Source organism: Onychomys torridus, chromosome 20, assembly GCF_903995425.1.
Source record: "Onychomys torridus chromosome 20, mOncTor1.1, whole genome shotgun sequence".
Taxonomy (NCBI): domain Eukaryota; kingdom Metazoa; phylum Chordata; class Mammalia; order Rodentia; family Cricetidae; genus Onychomys; species Onychomys torridus.
Genome location: NC_050462.1, coordinates 36,703,739 through 36,718,621, shown reverse-complemented (window position 1 = coordinate 36,718,621; position 14,883 = coordinate 36,703,739). Strand labels below are relative to the sequence as shown.

The 14,883-nt window shown below is 44.5% G+C and overlaps 1 protein-coding gene and 1 long non-coding RNA gene across 4 annotated transcripts in view; one reads left to right on the top strand and one right to left on the bottom strand.

The window, feature by feature from the left end:
- LOC118571165 overlaps positions 1-12,075 on the top strand; it is a 32,747-nt gene extending 20,672 nt beyond the window's left edge. Inside the window, exons 2-3 of the long non-coding RNA XR_004943296.1 lie at positions 10,456-10,555; positions 11,383-12,075. This is a non-coding gene — a long non-coding RNA (uncharacterized LOC118571165). The remainder of the gene's footprint in view (positions 1-10,455; positions 10,556-11,382) is intronic.
- The window catches only part of Cpm (carboxypeptidase M), a 62,080-nt gene that overhangs the window by 28,118 nt on the left and 19,079 nt on the right, over positions 1-14,883 (bottom strand). The gene's annotated exons all lie outside the window — the stretch shown is intronic.

Below are 14,883 nucleotides of genomic sequence, written 5' to 3'. Positions count from 1 at the left end.
TCTCTTTTGATTTTAAAATTGTCTAGCTCTTTCAGTACAGTTTCAGAGATTTATATAAATATATAAACATATATAAGTATAAAATAGATCTATCATGCATATATACACAAATACACAAATACATACATATATATATATATATACACATACAGAATTCATGTATCTGTGATAACTCTGCTATATGTGGAATTTAAGAGCCTAGGAAAGGAGCGAACAGCAACAAATGGGCTAATGCTGAGCGGGCGTCTACAGGTTTTCAGATCTAGATCCTTCAGTCAGGGACACTAGGGGCTGAGGAAGGCTCACTGTCCCGAGGGACCAGGGGAAGCAAGCACCCACTGGACTCACCTTTCTCAGCAAGTATTCATAATGCATTGGAATAAAACTTTAGGGAACTCTGCCATGACAGAGCGATGTTTTAAACTCAGCAAAACTGCAAGAACTCTTAGAAGAAAATGCCCAGACCGTGGTTTAGTTGATTCATAGTCCCTGCCCTATGCAGAGTTCTCATTTATTTATTTATTTATTTATTTATTTATTTATTTATTCATTCATTCATTCATTCATTCATTCATTCATCAGCTTATTGAAGACCACTATATCCAGTCATCCATCTACCCTAATTCAGAAGGTACAAATAAGTCATGCTCTACATCTTTTTCGAGGGTACCGGGACTTGAGTCCAACATGCTAAATCCGTGTTCTCCCACTTTGTTATGCTTGCAGCCCCTAAATTTCTGATTTAGTGAAGCAAAGCATTATGCAAGCATAATCACACCAGTGTGGCATATATAACAATAGAGGCCCCTGTAGGGAGCTGTCGTGTGTGCAGAATTGAAGAAGAAATGGTTACCCTTCTCCCAGCAGGAAACTCTAACACACTGTACAGGGCTCAAAACTTCTGAACAAGGGTTCCAGAAAATGACTCTGGCTTTGCCATGGGGGGAGGGACATACTCCACCCCATCATTTCCCCACCTGAAGTTAGTTAACTAGAACTCCTCCATTCCCCACTGCTGTGAACTCTCTGGCCATCTAGAACTTCATTTTTATGGGAAACATAGGTGTGTGTGTTTGTGTGTGTGTGTGTGTGTGTGTGTGTGTGTGTGTGTGTGTTTTAATGAGGGAGCTGCTGTTGATCATGGTTCTTTGAGTTTGTTCTGAGAAACACTTTTTTTTTTTTTCCCAAGACAGGGTTTCTCTGTAGCTTTGGAGCCTGTCCTAGACTAGCTCTGTAGATCAGGCTGGCCTTGAACTCACAGAGATCCACCTGCTTTAGCCTCCCGAGTGCTGGGATTACAGGCGTGCACCACCACTGCCCAGCCTGAGAAACACTCTTTTTTTTTTTTTTTTTGCTAATTATTAGTGCTTCCAAGGATAGGTCATCACAGGTTTGTATCGAGTATAGTCTTGTTCCTCGTAATCGAGGGAAAAATTCGGTACCATCGCAACAACAGCTGCTGTTCATAATTCAAAGTCTGCAGTCGCTGGCTTGTCCCATACACGGCAGTGAATGACAGACAATAAAACTCTCCTTGAAATGGATACCCAATATTATTTAGTATAAAGTAAATCAAATCAATCAAACGTAAGCGGGGGAGGGGGGGGAGTCCTTCAGGGGGAAACTCAATCCCACTTTTGGTGTGGATGACCTCTAAGTGAACTGCAAGATAAGAAACTGACCTTGAGTGACTTCAATGGCTCCAAGTCTGAGAAGGAGGAACAATCAGTCACCTGAAGAATGCATACTCCTCTTGGCATGAGGACCCTCTTCAAGGGCTTTAACCACCCTCTCTACCAACACTGGGCCCTCTAGCTTGGACTCAAGCAAGCAAACAAAAGACAAACCACTTGCTTTTAACCATCTAGTGGCCAAAGTAAAATTTAAGCAAGTTTTTTTTTTTTTTTCTCCTAGTCTAGTAAAGTTGAAAATACTTTATTTCCCAAAGTTCTAGCAAATAACAGCGGTGCTCAAGAGATCTAAGGTAGGTGGGAAAAATAGCTCAGCAAATAAAAACAGCTTGCTGTGTAAGCCTGATCCAACCGAGTAAATGAAACTCAGATTCAAGGTATTTCAGTATCTGCTTTGCTGACATGGGTTTGACAGAAATCCTGGGCTCGTCACATGCATGCTCAACTGGGTTTGTATGGGGGATTAGGAAAAGATGTCCAGTTTAGAAGTATTCACTGAAATATATAGAAGATGGGCTCAGTGGGTAAAAGTGCCTGCCACCGACCTGGTGACCTGAGTTTAGTCCCCAGAACCCACAATGGAAGGAAGAACTAAGTCCTAAAAGTTACCCTCTAACTTCTACATGGATTCCAGGGCACACGTGTGTTCATGCATATACATGTACAGATCACATATACATGTGTACACATAATAATAATGGTACTTTCTAGATTTAGTTATATAATTGTTATGTTGTATGTATGTGAGTTTTGCCTGCATGTAAGCACATGCATTATGTGTATGCCTGGAGGTCAGAAGAGGGCGTCAGCTAAAAGAGCAGCCTGCATGTGCAATAGTGTCGTAAACGTTATTCATGCAACCAACAACTTTAAAAAATTAGATTTAAGGCCCACTCAGTGTTGAAACCCATACCTTCCACTGCTAAAATGGCCAAGAACCTGAGACTGGATAGGTCATAGGCCTAGAGGAAAACTCACTACTCTTATTCTACTAAAGGAACGTGGCCATAAATTGACTCCTAGTCTATGGGTATAACCATATGGTTATACCCATAGATCAGTGCCTCACTCAACCCACATCAGAGAAGCTTCATCTCCCGGTAGATGGGAGTTCACACAGAGTCACAGCTAGACAATGTGCATAGTGAGAGACTTTGAATGCTGTCCTAAATGGGATGTCTTCTTCAAACTCTTCCTCTCAAGTCTCAGGGATCTATGTGGAAGTGGAATCAGAAAGATCGTAAGAGAGGGGATGGATGACAACCAAGGACACAGCGTCTTCCAGACACGACAGGACTGATGCCCACGTGAACTCAGAGACTGTGGCAGCATGTGCAGGACCCTCACAGGCTCAGGCCTGCAGACAGCATCCCAGTACTGAGAGGAAGTGGACCCAGATTCCCACCCCTAACCGGGAAGCTATTTGCCATTGATACCTGCTGGGAAAAGAAAATTAGTTTTCTATAATGGAATGTCACCCAGTATATCAACTGCACTCCAGGACAGATCCCAGGCCCAGGAGTAGTTGGCCAACACAAAATGAACTCCATAGTTTTTTTTTGTTGTTGTTTGTTTGTTTGTTTTGAGACAGGGTTTCCCTGTGTAGCCCTGGCTATCCTGGAACTCACTCTATAGACCAGGATGGCCTAAGACTCATAAAGATAATAGTAAGGTGAGAAAATCAAATAGTTTATTTTCATATTTCCAATTTTTAATTAATCAGCATACTAAGAGAGCATTTATTAAGCACAGCTATTATGTGTCAGGGTCTATTCCAAGTTCACACTTTATGCTATTTGATCCCCATGACCTCTGTGAGGTGGGCGATGGCCACAATTTATAGCCGAGGAAACTGAGTTCAAATCCAGTCCCTTCTGATTCCCAAACTCTTTTGGCAACACCATACTGCCCTACTCTCCAAGTGCATCCTAGGAAAAGCCCCCAGGCAAGCAGCGCCATGTCCTGTGGTTTACCCTGGAGCAGATTCTGCTGGCTGCCTGGCAGTGACTGACCAGAGGCTGTGTTCTAGGAACATTCCAGAGTGGGTGTGGATGTAACAATCTGAGGGTCCCAGTGGACATGTCCAGAGGAGCAGGGACCTTGAATGGCCCTGTCTCTAGAGCAGAGCTGCAGATGCAGTTTGTCATGAGTCTGTCAAATGTAGGATCTGGTACCCAGACTACTAAATCAGTTTCCAGTTTCTCAGACTTCCATGTGTTTCTTTGTGGCCTTACAAGCACCCTTTGACCTAAGTCTTCTGGAGCGCTCGTCCTGTGTACCAGGTTTCAGTTTCCTCAAAGATCAGAAGGAGTAACCGGCCCACTGGAAAGCCACTACAGGGGTGCCCAGGAACAAGTTATTGACTGTTTTGAGTTCCTTTAACTCTTCCTGAAGAAGATCTTGGATCTGACACCAACCCTTAAGGGCATTCCCCTATGTATGATTCTATTAACACACACACACACACACACACACACACACACACACACACACACACACACATACACAAACCCAAGCAGATGATAAAAGAAAGGCAAAATCCCGGACTGCTTAGTGTCATTCCCAGCTTAAAAAAAAAAAATCTCAGTTTCATTCATTTAACACTAATAGCCACCAGCAGTAGGCATTAGTAGTAGCCTTCCATACCCAGGCCTCAGAAGGCTGGGATTCTCAAAGTATAGACCTAGGGCAGCACCCATGTGCCCTGCGAACTGGTTAGAAACACACATCTCTGGGCCCCACCAGTATCTGATGGGAACTCTGGGCTCTGAGGTGTTTCTTGTTTCTCAAGGCAGCATTTCTTTGTGTAGCCCTGGCTGTCCTGGATCTCACTCTGTAGACCAAGTTGGCCTCGAACTCACAGAGATGCATCTGCCTTTGCCTCCCGAATGCTGGAACTGAAGGTGTGTGCCACCACCAGCCAGCCTCTACTTTCATCTTTTATTCACTCAACAAATGTTTATAGATGTCTCTGGAACCCGGCATCTGGCCAGTTGAAACAAATGCAAATCACTGTTTCATCCATCATTGAAGAAAATGATCCAGAGCAAGCATGATGTTTCTGTTCTTGGAAAGTATGTCTTGGGGGACTAGTCACCGAGACTGGATCCACATGCTACTTGCTTTATATGGTTCCTGTGACGTCAACAGAAAGTCTGTGTCCTTCAGCAGCACACTGGGGCTGACAAGGTTCTGCTCCTTCCTGCCTTGAGTATATCCCCCTCAGCGCCACAGGACAGGCTCTAGCCTGTCTTCATTATGTGTTGTCCCCTAAAGAGCCAACATGCATGGATAGTGTGACCGCAGTGGCCGGCTTCCACTCACTCAAGAAAAATTCCTTTTCCATCCACCCTCCTCCTCTTTTCCCCTTCCTCCCCTGCCACTATTCCCTTCCTTTCTCCATCTCCTCCCCTCCCACCTTGTACATTTTAGAAACAGGCTCTCTCTGTGTAGCCCTGGCTGGCCTAGAACTTGCTATGTGGACCGAGTTGATGGTGAATTTGCAATAGTCATCCTGTCTCTGCCTTACTCTGAGTGCTGAGATTAGAGGCGTAGGACACTTGGCCTCCAACATCTTTCTTATTCTTCTCCTACATAACTCCACCTCCCACCAGCCTGGGCTGGATATTCCTTGTTCAACTCTCCACACTTACTGGGGCCACAGGCTATATGCAGGCAAGGAGCCATGATTCTCTGTGCATTTAGTGTGGTCCTGGCACATAATACCATAGAGGGTCAATACAGGGTTGCTGAATAAACAGACGAGCAGCTAAATGAACAGGCAAATCAGAGGAGGTCAGTTGGAGCTGAGGTCACTCCTGGCTCATTAGATGGATGTTTTTGTTTTTTCCAGCATTGATGGAAACATCTGTGACCTGCCAACCAAGTGCCTTCTGGGGTGGGCTCTGGAAAGAAGTCAGTTTTCTAGTTAGTTCCAGAATAGATGGACCATCTTGCAGCACTCCCATATAAGTGAGTCCTGAGGTTCAAAGCAAACATCTGGTTTTGGGTTAGACTCTGCCAGTACACACTGAAGGATGGGGTTTCATCTGCTCACACATCTGTCCCCACGGATGGAAGCGTCACAGCTAGGCTTCATTTCATTTCTCAGGTGATGGGGCGGTTTGGAGAGTTTTCATTCCTAAATGAAAGGCCTTTCCATTTTTATTTATCTTTTTTTTAATTAAAAAAGAAAAAACCAAAACCATAAACAATGCCAGGCATCAAACCCAGGCTTTGTGTGTGCTCTACCAAGAACACAAGTGGTTAGTGGCAAGCCCTCTACCATGGATCTTTACCTCCAGCCTGATGGTACATTTTTAATTGAAAAAAGGAAAGAATGCATTCTCTTCTTCTGTTTGATTTCAGCATGGTTAAGGCTCCCAGAGAACACAGGAGTGCATATCTGTCATCAACAAGCAGCCATCAACCAAACAGAACAGACAAGGTGAATCCTTGTCTTCTTCCCCCATACCCCCCCCCACTCTCTAGGCCCCCTTCTCTATTTCTTCTCCTTCCCCACACCACAAACTGAAAATTATTTATGCGTAATAAGTTTAAAAAAAATAGACATAAATCATCATGTCCCAATCATCATAATGTCTGTTTTTTTTCCCTAGTCTTTTTTTTTTTTTTCTTCTTCACACAGAGACCGGAAATTTGTTTTAAATCCCCAAAGCTGAAAAAAAAAAAAAAACCAAAAAACCCAAAACCCTCTAGAGGTCTCCTACTATAAAAAGCCCCAGCTTCCCTTATTGGTCCCCTGGGGCAGAGATAGCAACTCAATCTGCCTCTCTTGAAGGACAGGTCAGTAATCATAATGAGAAGTTGAGCATCCTCTTGAAGTGCAAACAAGTCCTTAAAGAGACTTCTTAGATGCCCTTTAATGTTTTTGCTGTTGGGGCTAAACCCAGGACCTCACACATGCTATGCATATGCTCTGCCATCACGCTCTTCACCTCCAGTGTCTTGAATTTTAAAAGATGCAGTCACCATTGCAAGCTCTACAATGGATTGTCCTTCGGGATTTCTGTTTTATATGACAGAAGCATTCTGGTTCCCGGGGTGACATTGGGCAGGTTAGACCCAGGACGTACTAACCAACTGGCCTGCAAACATATGACATAAAGGCCAATGGGTGGGTTAACTTGAGACACCGACACAGCATATAGGATAATGGTGGTCAACATAGAACGATAGTAACCATGGTCACTGCGCCAGCTCAGGGCTCCAAACACGGGGGTCTAAGGATGAGGGGTGATAATGGACAATATCTAGATTGGATCAAAGTGACTTTAAGGATCTCTCTCCACCAGAGGAACAAAGGCAAAGTGCTCTTCCCCTTCCCTCTAGAGAACTTTGCAACGTTAGGTGTACTTAAGCTCTTTGCCATATTCTTGCATCCTACACATTTACTTATAACAGACCAAATTCTAGGTAAAGGGGGATTTTTCTAGAAGATAGCCTGGGAGAGGTACAAGGGAAGGACAAGAGAGAGAGAGAGAGAGAGAGAGAGAGAGAGAGAGAGAGAGAGAGAGAGAGAAAAGAGAAATCTAAGTCCCAGTGACTGGTTGACTCAGACCTCTTCTTTTCTTTTCTTTTTGAGCTGAGGATCGAACCCAGGGCTTTGCACTTGCTAGGCAAATGCTCTACCACTGAGCTAAATCCCCAACCCCTCTTATTTTCTTTTAAAGAGTATTTTTTAAAAAACAAACCAACTTTTTAAAAATTAAAATCAAATTACTGTGGTGATATTGTATTTGTGCTCTATCAAATAAAGCTTGCCTGGGGATCAGAGGGCAAAGCCAGCCACTATATTAAAAAGAGAGGCCAGGCAGTGGTAGCACACACCTTTAATCTTAGCATTCGGGAGGCAGAGATTCATCCGGATCTCTGTGAGTTCAAGGCCACACTGGGAACAGAACCAGGCATGGTGGCACATGCCTTTAATCCCAGCACTAGTGAACCTTAGAGGTCTGGAGGTCTGTACAGACAGACAGGAAGTGGTAGAGCTGGGCGGAGAGAGGAAGTAAGATGGCAGGGCACAGGAAGGTATATAAGGTGTAAGTATACAGGAAGTAGCTCTCTTGGGCTGAGGATTTCCTAGTGGTAAGAACATGGCTGGCTTGTTCTATTCCTCTGATCTTTCAGCTTTCACCTCAATATCTGGTTCTGGGTTTTTTTTTTTTTAAATTAATAAGACCGTTTAGCAATTCCTGTTACAAATTATATCATTTTGCTCCTTCCCCTTCCACCTTCTAAGCCCTCCCCTACGTTCCCCCACCCCATCTTCTCTCCTGCGTGGCTTCTTTTCTTTGAGTGCTATTATAATCCTATAATGCCACTTACATGTCTATCATTCCAAGACTGACCACTGGGGACTGGATAACCAACAGGGGGCTCCTCCCCACGGAAGACTAGTTTTCCCATCCTCAGCATTACTTGGTTGCCTGTAGTTCCTTGGCTAGGAGGGTGCTTGGTGAGATTTCTCACTTCCAAGTTAGCGAGTCTACCGGAGTCATCCTTGTCCAGGTCTTGCTTAGGCAGCCATAGTGTTGAGATCCCATGGGTGTTACCTCCCTGACATTTCTAAGGAGAGGCAATCTCACAGCAGATTTCCTGGTCCTCTGGCTCTTACGAACTTTCCACCAGCTCCTCCGCAAGGATCCCTGAGCTCTATGTAGGGGCAGGAGTCGCTTTGTGGATGGATTGGTTGGGGCTGGGCACCACTCGGCCACTGTTCTCTGTGTTTTGGTTGGCTGTGGTTTTCTGTGATGGTCTCCGTCTGTTGCAAAGGGACGTCTCTCTGATGATATATTGCTTCCTTGCTTGCTTTAATTAGATGCTCGACTGCTTGATTTGAACACCGCTTGTGTGTTGTTGAATTCTTCTCTTCGGGGTGCACAAGAACTGAGAGACTGCTGTTGAAGTTGAGACCAGAGGAAACCGGGGCCCTCCCCATGACAGTGAGGTTGTGGTCCTTCTAACCTAACTGGTTGTCAATGTCCTCATCATCATTGTCTTCCTCTTCCTCCTCTTCCTCTTCTTCTTCCTCCTCCTCCTTCCTTCTTCTTCTTCTCCTTCCTCTTCTTCCGCCCCTCCATCTCTCCCTTTCCCTCCCCCCCATTTTTCTAGTGAGGGGTAGAGACTTGCACCATAGTACATGTGTAGAGCTCAGAGGACAGCCTTGTGGAGTTGGTTCTGTCCTTTTCCCGTTACACGGGTCCACAGATTACACTCTGGCTGCCAGGCTCGGCCAGCAAGACCTTTTACCTGCTGGGCCATCTCGCCAGCTGCAAAATGGTGTTCTTATATCATACTGTGTCTACAGGTGCATACTTCCGTAATTTATGACTAGGTTAATTTTGAGCCACTGACTCCTCCCCCAAAGAGTGTGTATTTGCAGTCTGCTTATCCTTATTGTTATGTCCGTGACAGGGAATAAAGGTCATTAATTTGCTAGTTTCCCCGGAAGCTATTCTGGAGAAGAGAGACTACCTTCAGGCAGGCTCTTCCACCCTGAGTTTGAGCCAGAGAGTCTTTCATTCAAGCAAGCCAGAGCCTTGAATGAAGGATGTCACACTCCCAGAACCAGCAGAGAGTCTAAAGTCACCAACATGAAATTCTGTCAAGGACCAACCTAGGACATTTGATGGATTTGGTGGACAAAGATGGACTGTTTTTAACTATTGTTATTTTTCTGGATCTCATTTGCAGTGCTGGGGTTGAGGGGGGTGGGTGGAACCAGGGTCTTGGGCATGTTAGGCTTGTTACTCTATCCCTGAGCTACATCCCCATCCTTATTGGTTTTTGAGACATGGTCTCATTATGCAGCCCAGACTGGCCTGGAGCTTGGGATCTTCATACCCATCCCCCTCAGTGCTGACACTGAGTCACCATCATGTCTAGCACCATTCTGACATTTAAATCTCCAAATGGATCACTTGTTTGGTAAGGACAGCAAACCTGTATTTGAGTGGCATGCTACCTGCCTCCCAAACAGCGTCTTTCATCTCTTAGATACTGGGCATGGTACTCACTGGTTCTAAAAGTGAACCTGTCCTGTCACTCACTAGCCACGTGACATGGGACAAGATGTTTCATCTCTTCCAGTGGATCACTTTTCTCATCTATGTCATGGGATTAAGAGTACTGATACTTCATGGGATTGTGCCCTATCACTTAATCCTCCCAATCCTTAAAACACTGCCAGTGAGCTGAGGAGGTAGCTCAGTGGTATAACACTTGCCCAGCATGCTTGAGGCCGTGGGTTTGAGCCCATGCACCACAAAACACAAACAACTACAAAGGACGTGTTTGTTAAAGGACAAACCTCAAGCCTTTCCGGATAGCGCTTCATTAGAGCAATTAAAGCAACATTTCAAAATATAAAGAGTGTCCCAAAACACGTGATGGAGAGCTTGGCCAGCAGTCAGCCGAGGTGCGTGCTCCAGGAAATCTGCCGTACAGTTTGAATAGACCAACAACACTCCCTGATGTGTACAAAATGGAGTACAGCTTCAGAAAACACGCTCTTCCGAAGGCCTTAGCAAAATGTGTGCCACAAAGGCTCACGCCACCAGGCATCGACTGAATTTACATTTTAAACTCATTCATAATTCCCAGGGCATGATGCCAGAGGGCAGTGCCCAGCCTGGAAGTGGCATGCACACGCCACCGGGAGGGCAGGGCCGGAAGATCAGTCACCTTTGCTGGCTGTGTTGGATCATTAGGCACAATCATCTTACACAATGTTTTCTCACAGGGCCTGTTTCTGAAGGCATCGAGGTGACTATGCAGATTTTAACTATCTCTGTGCTAATGAGGCTGAATCTCTAGTTTGGCTCCTCTGGAGAGACTACAAGGTACCATCAAGGGGGGTGGGGTGGGGGGTAAGCCGAGGGCTTGTAGATGGGAGTTGGCTCATTAGGAATCAATCTACTACAGAAAGTTTGCTCAGTATGACTGGTCGATGTGGACACAGGGCAAAGGGATTGTCCCACATTATAAGGCTGGACAGATGGCCCAGGGGGGTAAGAGCACTGGCTGCTCTTTTAAAGGACTTCCATTCTCAAGACCCACATGGCAACTCATGACTGTCTGTAACTCCGATTCCAATCCCAGGGTATCCAACACCCTTTTCCGACCTCCATAGGCACCAGGCAGACACACAGCACACAGACATACATATATACAGAATACCCATACACATAAAATTAAAAAAAAAATTCTAAGAGAAAAAAGTTACAGAAGGCATTGCTGGAGCCATAGAGAACTTTAATAATGAAGTATGTCACTTGATATTATTGAACTATTACGTTTCTTAGTTTAAAGATGGTATGCTGTGACTAGGTGGAAGTTATATTTAGGAGACCCATGCTGAAGTATTGAGGGGGATATGGCACACTACTTACTATTTCTAATGGTTCAGTAAAATCAATAGAACTTGGCCCAGCAGTGGTGGCACACGCCTTTAATCCCAACACTTGGGAGGCAGAGACAGGTGGATCTCTTAATTTGAGGCCACCTTGATGTACAGAGTAAGTTCCAGGACAGCCAGAGCTACACAGAGAAATCCAGTCTCAGAAAAAAAAAAATCAATAGGACTCATAGGAGACAAGGTAAATGTGACAGAATGTTAACATCAGGTGGATCTGGGTGAAGCTGGGTTTTTTTGCCTTTTTTTCTATAGGGTTGAAACATTTCAAAGCAAAAAGCTGAAGGAATCAAGATGGTGGGAAGATAAGCCTCAGCCTGGGAGAAGATACAGGCAGAAGCCACATCTAACCCAAAACTTTTTATCAAAAACAAAGAATGAACTATCGCAACTCGATATGAAGAAAGCCAATCACTCTGCAGGTATGGTGGCACATACCTGTACATCTCAGACCTTGGGATCAGAGGCAAGGGGATCAGGAGCCCAAGGCCACTCTGAAAGCCTAGACTTCGTGAGACCATGTCTCAAAATAAACCACTTGGCTAAAAAGTGGGTCAAAAATTTTATAGACACCTCACCAAAGAAGTTATGAAACTGGCAATTAAGTGTAGGAAGAGACATTCCATATTGTATGTCAGTGGAGAAATGCAGAAGAAATGATGTCCTACTACTGTTATGGTCTCAGTATGAAATGTTTCCACACACTATGTTCTGGAGACTCCATCCAGCTGGGGGTGCTGTCTGGGGAGACTCAGAAAACTGTAGAGGGGGGCATGGCTGGAGGATGGAGGGCACCAGGGCTGTATCCGTTGGGCTATATCTTGCCATAATATTTTGCCTTGCCATAGGCCCAGAGCAATGAAGAAGGCTACCATGGACTGCAACCTCTTTGAAATCATGAGCCAAGTCAAATCTTTCTCCTTTTAAACGTTCTTTTTCTTCCTTCCTTCCTTCCTTCCTTCCTTCCTTCCTTCCTTCCTCCCTCCCTCCCTCCTTCCCTCCCCCCCCCCCTCTCTCTCTCTCTCTGTTTTATTTTGTTTGTTTGTTTTTAAGACAGGGTTTCTCTGTGTAGCTTTGGTACCTGTCCTGGATCTTGCTCTGTAGACCAGGCTGGCCTCGAACTTACAGAGATCCTCCTGGCTCTGCCTCCCCAGTGCTGAGATTAAAGGTGTGCACCACCACAGCCCGGTTTAAACGTTCTTTCAAGTGTTTTTCATGTTAAAGAAGAGTCTGGCTAACACAACTATGCATCTCTTAGAATTGCCAAAATCTGGGACATTGACAGCATCAAATGTTGGTGAGGGTATGGTACAACAGGCGCTCACTCATGGCCAGTGAGCATGCAAAACAACATGGCTACTCTGGAAGACAATTTAGAAAATTCTTACACAACTAAATCTCTTCTTACCATATGATTCAGCAATCAAAGTCCTTGTTCCTTACCCAAATGAAATAAAAATTACAACCATATAAAAACTAGACACGGGGCTGGTTGATTGGCTTAGGTAAATGTACCTGCTGCTAATCCTGATGAACTGATTTTGAACCTCAGAATCCTCATAGTAGAAGGAGAGAACTCACTCCTGGAAGCTGTCTTTTGAACACACACACACACACACACACACACACACACACACACACACACAAATAAATAAATAAATGCACATATAAACAAAAACCCATAGACATGAATGAGTAGTTTTATTGGTAACTTGGAAGCAACCAAGATGTTCATTGGCAGATGAACAGGTAACTTGTGGCACAGCCAAACAATAGAATACTAGCATTAAAAAGGAATTAATTATCAAGCCACAGAAAGACAGGGAAGAAAATTAAACACATGTAGCTTAGTGAAAGATGCCAAATGGAAAAGATAACCTGCTTTATGATTCCAAGTACGGACTATTCTGGAAAAGGAGAAATTATGGAGACAGGAAAAAGATCAGTGGTTGCCATGGGTGAGGGAGGAAAGAGGGATGAAAAGGTGGCACATAGGATCTTAGGGAAGTAAAAGCACCCTGTGTGGAGGCAGTGGATTCATGCCATTGTGAATTTATTCAAAACTCAGTAAATATAATGGAACTCAGGCCACTGAGAATGATGTGTAGAGGGAGCCCTGGACTTGGCTGGTTAGTGTGTCTAGGGATGCTCACCAGCTGTAAAGAACATGAATTCTGGGAAGGGACATTGATGCATGGGCAGAAGGAGGAGACAGAGGTTTTGTGAGAATTCTCGTACCTTCCTCTCAGATTTGCTGGGAACTTAACACTGCTCTAATAATACCATGTCTTGACCAAAGAGCTGTTGGAGACAAAAGTTTTAAGAGCAATAGAAGAAACCATGCCCGGGGGTAGGGATTTAGCTCAGTGGTAGAGCACTTGCCTGGCAAGCCCAAGGCCCTGGGTTCGATCTTCAACTAAAAAAAAAAAAAAAAGAAAAGAAACCATGCCCTAGTCCACTGGCTTCTTGAGATGTTCAAAGCCATAGGGAGACAGAATGTCTATCCTGAGGTGAGGAATTCACTGGCTGCTTCTCTTGCTAAAAAACAAAATTATACTAATGATACCAGAGAACAGATAAAGAAATGTCATTGACTAAACCCATGGATTTATCAAGCTCTCTCTCTCTCTCTCTCTCTCTCTCTCTCTCTCTCTCTCTCTCTCGGCCTGGCCCTCCATGTATTTTTGGAAAGAAAAATCATAGACACCAATAACAATGTTAACTAGAGGACGGGAATTTAAAATTTTTATTATAACCAGGAAAGAGAACAAAAATATTTTACAATTATGTGACTTACATGATCATTTAGTATGGTGACTATTCAGCCATTAATTTATCAAGGGCCAAATTATTAATATAAGAATCCAGGGGCCCTGTGTAGTGGTATATGTCTGCAAATTCCACGCACTTGGGAGACTAAAGAGGAGATCATCTGACCCCAGGAGTTTGAGATCCATCTGGGCAACATGGCAAGATCCGGATTTCAAAAAACAAAACACCAAAGAAACATATGTATATATATGTATATATATATATATATGTATATATATGGAATCAGTAAATTATAGGTGCCGGGCAACTTTATCACAACCTCCCCCTTCTCCCTCCAAATTTGGCTTCCAGTGAGGGGGAAAATGTAAGTGTTATCTTCTCCGAGGTTGGTGCTTTCACTCTCATGCATGACGGGCCTCCTGTTTCCACCCTAGATGGAAGAGATGCTCTCTTTTCCTAGGACAGAGAACTTGAGGCATCCAACTCTGGAAACAAAGTAAGAGCGTTACCTCTCCCATGCCTCTTCCCCTTCCACAAAAGCAAAGCCTGATGTCCTGGTGATGACGTCAGACTCATCACTAAGCCACTGCTTCCTGGGGAGCCATTAGTTTATTTTCTCTCGTGTCTGTAAGAGCGTGGGTACTGGCTTACAGTTGAAAGTCAACGCCAGCCGTAAGGTCGGCCCAGGCATACTAGGCAAGACCCACAACTGGAAATCACCTCATCTCAAGTCTTCCCCAAGCTGGAGACTGGAATGTCAGTGACGCCAGCATCTACCTGCCATTACAACTTTTGTTCAGGTATGTTGTACGATAAGGCCTTGAACCATTCATTGGCCGGAAGATCCAAGATAACGTGGACCACCTTCACTGAGGTTTTAAGGCCCAATTTGGGTAGCTTCATCAAACTATAATTAGCTTGTATCTCAGATCGGCTTCTGCCTTCCAAAGCGTTGAGAAACGCCATCTCAGAAGGAACGTGATG